This window comes from Corvus kubaryi, unplaced genomic scaffold, assembly GCF_017639235.1.
Source record: "Corvus kubaryi isolate FWS band 111438036 unplaced genomic scaffold, C.kubaryi_AGA036_p1.0 36968, whole genome shotgun sequence".
Classification (NCBI taxonomy): Eukaryota; Metazoa; Chordata; class Aves; order Passeriformes; family Corvidae; genus Corvus; species Corvus kubaryi.
The window spans coordinates 14,213-20,470 of NW_024580997.1; positions in this window are offsets into that span (position 1 = coordinate 14,213).

Sequence of the window (6,258 nt, forward strand, 5' to 3'; positions counted from 1 at the left end):
CAAGCCACCTTCCTGAGTCTTTAAATGTCCAAACAGATTCTGTGGAACATCTTAGGGCTGACAGAAGGGAGACAGGACTCTCCGGGCATGCTTTGTGGGGAAACTGAGGCAGGAGAGGGTTTAATTTCTTCCTTCCCCTTTTTCATCCCCCACTCAGCATTGGAAAGGGATTTTTGGGGAAACAATTGGCAAAAGCATGGTTTTGTGAGGGAAACCATGGATGGAAAAATGGAATGGGAACACACTGGGGGTAACAGGACATAGGGTAAAAGGGAAAGGTGGGATTAGGAAAGGGAGACTGTAGGGGGGGCTTACAATGGAGATACTGTCTAACATGACTACGATTTTTTGCATATATACTGCCTTTCACAGAAACACCATCAGGCCCAGTGACCTGTGATGCTTGTTACCCTTTTCTACCTCGTATAATTTTGAATTCCACCACCTCTCCATCTCCCAAGCTTGGGATGCATTTTTCAGGGTTATTCTTTTTAATAGCAGTTCTGTGCAAGAATATGTCTTGCTGGTTGTCACACCTTGTTATAAAACCATAATTTTGCTTAACATTATACCATTTTACTATTCCTAAAACCTTAGCTATGGTGATATTTCCCTTTTTCTGAGTGGCTGCTGTTTTCTGTCTTGCTGTGGTGTTTTGCTTTCTCTTTCGCTTTCGGTCGCTCCCGTGTTGGAATTGTCGGGGCTGCTTGTGCCTGTGCAGTCTTCCTGGGGTCTCATTCGGGGCCGCACAGGCCGGGCTGGGCCGCACTGCTCAGTTCTCCGTGCGTCGCCTCCTCTGCTCGCAGCTGTGCTGCCACTGCCAGGCAGTTTGCCTTATCAGTTTGCTCTATTTGTTCCAGTGATTATCGAGTTTGGCAGCAAGCAATGCCACTGCCTAAAGCCTTTTTTGATAACCAATCACTTTTTTGGTAATCAATCATCTTTTTAGGAACCAATTGCTCCGTATCCCAATTTTTTTGTACCAAGTCCACCCCAGGGGGAGAGAGACAACTAACAAAGTAACCAAGGAAGGACAACAAAACATCTTCTTTGCACTGACCGCCTGGGACAGGCATTTTCCCCTAAAGTTAAGCCTGCATAGGGACAACACCATCCCCATACAGCAGCAGCTGCAGAATTGGCCTCAGGATTAGAATCTGCCAATTCCAGTTCTCCACAACAAACCACAGATTTGGCGGGCCAGGGGGGCGCGGGGGAGGAGAGTGGTGTTCCCCACAAGACAGGAGCTGCAGAATTGGTTTCAGGACTTGAACCTGCCAAATCTGGCTCTTTAACCCCCAAATCAACCCCAAATCAGTTTAACCAACCTCCACAACTTCCTCAGAGAAAGTTGCATCAGAATACCCAAGAGTTTGGGTTCCCACAAAAAAGAGACCTCAACCTCCACAGCTAGGTGGTAGTCTCTTGGTTTGTTATCCTGGCCCTACAAATATACCAGAAAAATCCTTTGCCTTGCTGTGGATATAAATTGCATTGAACACTGAGATGGCTCCGTTCAGAAAAGCAAACGGAACAGTACCGAGGCTTCCTCATGAAGGAAATTTACAGTCACTGTACAAACACTCTTGTCTGTTCCATCTAAGCAAACACCCAGATTCCTGTACATTGCGGTGAAAAAAGTTCCTGCAGACTTCAGAACATTCGGAAAACATGTATTTATTGAACAAATTCCTGTATTTTTTCAACTCTGTTTCTGCTATGCAGGACATTTCTGAAGTTGAGTGGGGGTGAAGAAGTCAGCTTTAGCTACATGAGGGTGCTGTTTGCGCACTAGAGAAATTTGCAGAGAGTGTAGATAAACTTCACATACCAGTACCATAGTCACGAATGATCCTTAAATAATCTATGTGCTGAGAGTTACTAACTCCTAGGGGTGCTATATAGGTGTATATCTATATGGGTATATACGTATGTATCTTTACATAGGTGGATATATATGAATATAGACATATATATGTGTATATATATAGGTGAATATATATATTGGCCATTAACCGTTACAGCCCTTCAAGGGAAGGAGATACAGAAGGGAGGGGCACCCCACTCCTGAGGTACTCTGCTGTGTCCAGCACAGTTGTGTCACGGACTGTGGGGCTGTGCAGGGCATGGGCCAGGCTCTCTGTCTCTGCTGCTTTGCCTCTGGCTGCCCTTGCCCCATCCATGCTTCCCTTCCTGCTTCTACTGTTCTTCTGGCTCTTCCAAGGGTCTCTGGACCACAAGTACGGCCTTCTTAACTACCTCAGTGTGGAGGTAGTCATTTGCATCCAGGAATACCAGAGCATCATCTGGGTGACTGTGCACGGTATGTCCTGGGCTATCTGTCTCTTCTGCTGAGGCTGGGATGTCCTGGGCTGTGTCCAGGAGAACCGGGCCATCAGCTCTAGGGCTCTGCAGGACATGTGCCATGCTCTCTGGCTCTGCAGCTCCAGCTTCTGCTCCCAGCTCTTCATCTATACTTTGTTCCTGCAGCCACAATTCTTCTAGCTCCTTGAAACGTCTCTGGATCACAGGAATGGCATTTTTAAGAGCCTTGATCCTGATGTACTGAGCTGCATTCGGGAAGACCAGAGCATCAGTTCTGGGACTGCTTGGTCTCACGTGCTTGCCTCTCTGCCCCTGCTGCATCCAGCACATCCGTGGCATCAGCTGTCAGGTGTTTCGTCTTCTTCATCTCTCCTGTGCTGGATGTAGCGGTGGAGTTCAAGGGTGGAGCCCTCAGTCCTTTCCAGACAAGGCTCTGCCACCTCTGTTGAGCCGGGGTCTTGATGACTGTAGGCGCAGGAAGGCTTTGGGCACGTCCTGCAGGTCTTTCTGCTCCTGTTGATTCCTCTGGGCTCAGTTCCTCATCCTGTGGCTCCTCTGGGTATTCAAAGGGTTTCTGGGCCATAAGCACGGCCTTTTTAACAACCTCTGTCCAGATATAGTCATTTGCATCCAGGAATACCGGAGCATCATCTGTGTGCGACTCTGCTCGGTATGTCCTGGGCCCTCTGTCCCTTGTGCTGGGGCTGGGATGTACTGGGCTGTACCCCGGAGAACTGGGCCATCAGCTCTGGGGCTGTGCAGGACATGTGCCGGGCCCTCTCCTCTGGCTTTTGGTCTCGGCTCTTCGTGTACACTTTGTTCCGGCTCCCACAGTTCCTCTAGCACTTCAAAGGGTCTCTGGACCACAAGAATGGCCTTTTTAACAGCCTCTGTCCGGATGTAGTCAGCTGCATTCAGGAAAGAAGGAACATGAGCTGTGGGACTGTGGGTCTCACGTGCTTGCCTCTCTGCCCCTGCTGCAGTGGGTGTTACTGCTGATGACACAGCCCTACTGTTTTCCATGTCCTGCTCTTCCACCATCTGCTGGCTGGATGCTTGCAGCTCAAGTGTAGCCTTGTCCTGGCCATCTCTCCTGATACACTCAGCTGTGTCCAGCACATCTGTGGCATCAGCTGTCAGGTGCTTTGTCTTCTTCCTCTTTTTCTTCCTCTCTCCTGTGCCGGAGGTGGTGGTGGAGCCTAAGTGCAGAGCCCTCAGTGCTTTCCAGACAAGGCTCCACCATCACTGTTGAACCGTGTTGATGAGTGTAGGTGCAGGAAGGCTTTGGGTGCGTCCTGCAGGTTCTTCTACTTCTGTTGATTCCTCTGAGCTTAGTTCTGGTTTGTCTGGGTATTCGAAGGGTTTCTGGACCATAAGCACGGCCTTTTTAACAATCTCTGTCCAGATATAGTCATTTGCATCCAGGAATACCGGAGCATCATCTGTGCGACTCTGCTCAGTATGTCCTGGCCTCTCTGTCCCTTCTGCTGGGGCTGTTACCCTCATCCCCTTAGCAGTGCCTTGTTCCAGGCCCCTCTGTTGCTCCGTGAGCTCCTCAGATCCCTGGATCACAATTACAGCTTTGCGCAGGAGCTCGTCTCTGATGTACTGGGCTGTGTCCTGGACAGCCAGGCCATCAGCTGTGGGGCTGTGCGGCGCATGTGCCGGGCTCACTGCCCCTGCTGCTCCGGCTGTTACTGCCTGTGTTGCATCCATGCTGTGTTCCAGGTGCCTTTGCTCTTCTATCTGCTTGTTGGGTCTCTCGGTCACAACTGCAGCCTTGCTCAGGACCTCACTGCTGAAATACTGGGCTGTGTCCAACCGATCCAGTGCACGGCCTGTGGGCTGCTGCTGTTCCTGCTTCCCTGTCTTGTGTATTGCAGTGAAGACCATGTGCAGAGCCCTTGGGGCACTCTTGAAGGCGGATGTCCATCTCTCTCGAGCCAGGGCATTGATGACTGTGGGGGAAGGAGATCTGAAGGCAGGTCCTGCAGGTGTTCCTGCTTCTGTTGGTTCCTTCATGCTCAGTTCCAGGTCTGGCTCTGCTTCTTCCAGCTGCCGGCCAGGACCCTGTTTCACAGGGTGGTCCTTGTCCAGGCCCTCAGCCCTGATGGACTGGGCCGGCTCTGGCAGAGCTTCTTTGCAGCCTGCTGGCTGCTCCCTCTTTTGCTCTCCTTTGCCTTGGGCAGCAGTTGAGGCTCTCCACAGAATGCTCAGAGCCTTCCTGCGCCACGTCTGGTTCCCTTCAACCAGGGTGTCCAGGGAGGTAGAGAAAGGGATGGTGTAGGTGAGGGCCTGGCCTGCATCTGGGTGAGCTGCTGCCTGCTCCCCCACCTGAGAGGGCTCTTCCTGAGCTGCTGGGGTGACAGTGACTGTGCTACCTTCTCCTTCATGGTCTTCACCTGAGAGACATTCCTTGTCCTCAGATCCTCATGCTGTGGTACTTGCTACTGTTCCCTCATCCATGTGGCAGCTGGGGCCTTCCTTGGGACCAGGGTGGAAGCCCCTGTTGTCCTGCAGGCCCAAGGAATTGAGCCGGTGGTGGACAGGAGATGACCCAATGTCATCTGTCCCTTGGCACAGTTCTGTGTCTATTGCATCTTCCCATTCCTCTTCCTCGGACAGTGTCGCGATAGAGGGAAAACCCAGACGCTCAATATGAGTGATCAGCAGGAATTTGATTTATTGATTGTACCAAAGCTTCTTATATACTATCAATAGTAGGCTCATGCATATTCGTAAAGGCGCATTCTAAGTGGTTCACGTCGTCTAAGCCGATCTCTAACCCCTCCTTTAGTTCCCCTTTCTGTGGTCAGCAGTTCTCCTTTTTCTCTGTCCTTCTAACCACAGATGTCCATTGTTTTGCTGCCAAAACCTATCCTTGCTAACTCTGCAAATAAACCCGTGGCTCAGCAATAAGACTCAATGGTGGTTCAGTTATTGAGCAAGATACATGTGATATTCTGCAACTTCAGTTGTTACACATGATGCGTAGTGCAGTGTTCTGTGAGACCTTGCTCAGCTAACTGCAAGGGTCTATGTGCCCATTCTCACGTAGCCAGCTCCTCAGATCAGTAAGCTGCAAAGAATCTATATGCCCTTTCTCACGTAACCAATCCTTCACAATTCCCCTGTTTTTATTAGTTTGAGCGAGCAAAACTCTCTGAGTTAACTGTTCTACATGTTTGGCTAAGCAAGAAAACATAATGCGTACTCCAAGCAATAGCAAAAGTAGAATGCCGACCCATCTGAGACCTTCCTTTATGAGGCTTACGGCCCAACCTCCGAGTCCCCCAAAAGTTCCCTGGAACCATCCATCGAAAGGACTGTCTTGAACTGTGAGCTTTTTGGTATGTTCAGTGAGCCACTGGAGCTGAGAGTGTATGGATTGACTGTGATCTGATAAGTTAAAGCGGCACATTCCTTCTACATTTTTGCATCTATGACCTTGTGCTAACAGTAAAAAATCAATGGCTGCACGATTTTGCAGGAAAGCGTGGCGCAAGCTATCCACGTCTGCAATAAGCTCACCTATCAGGTGTGAGGTGACATTTGCTTGCTTGCCTGTCCAACATGCCAACCTTCTAAGCTGAGTGAGGGCACATGCTGATGCAGCTCCTGGGACTAGAAGAGAAGCAAAAAAGACAGCAGGAGTTTTCCATAGTTGTACATAGTCTCTGCAATTAGGATCCAACGGAAGAATGCTCCGTTGTGATCGCTTGTGTGTAATATTTAGTAGCTGCTGAATGCTAGGGGCAAACATTGTTAGTTTCCTAAAATAGCACGGTCCTCCCAGTGGTTTAGAAGGCACTCCTGGCCATACTCTGTCTCCACAAATGAGGAAAGTTCCTGAGGGAAAAGCCCTGGATTCTTGTGGAGGATTATCAACTGGCCATACTGAGCCATTGCAGTACACCGTGATGTTAAAGTACC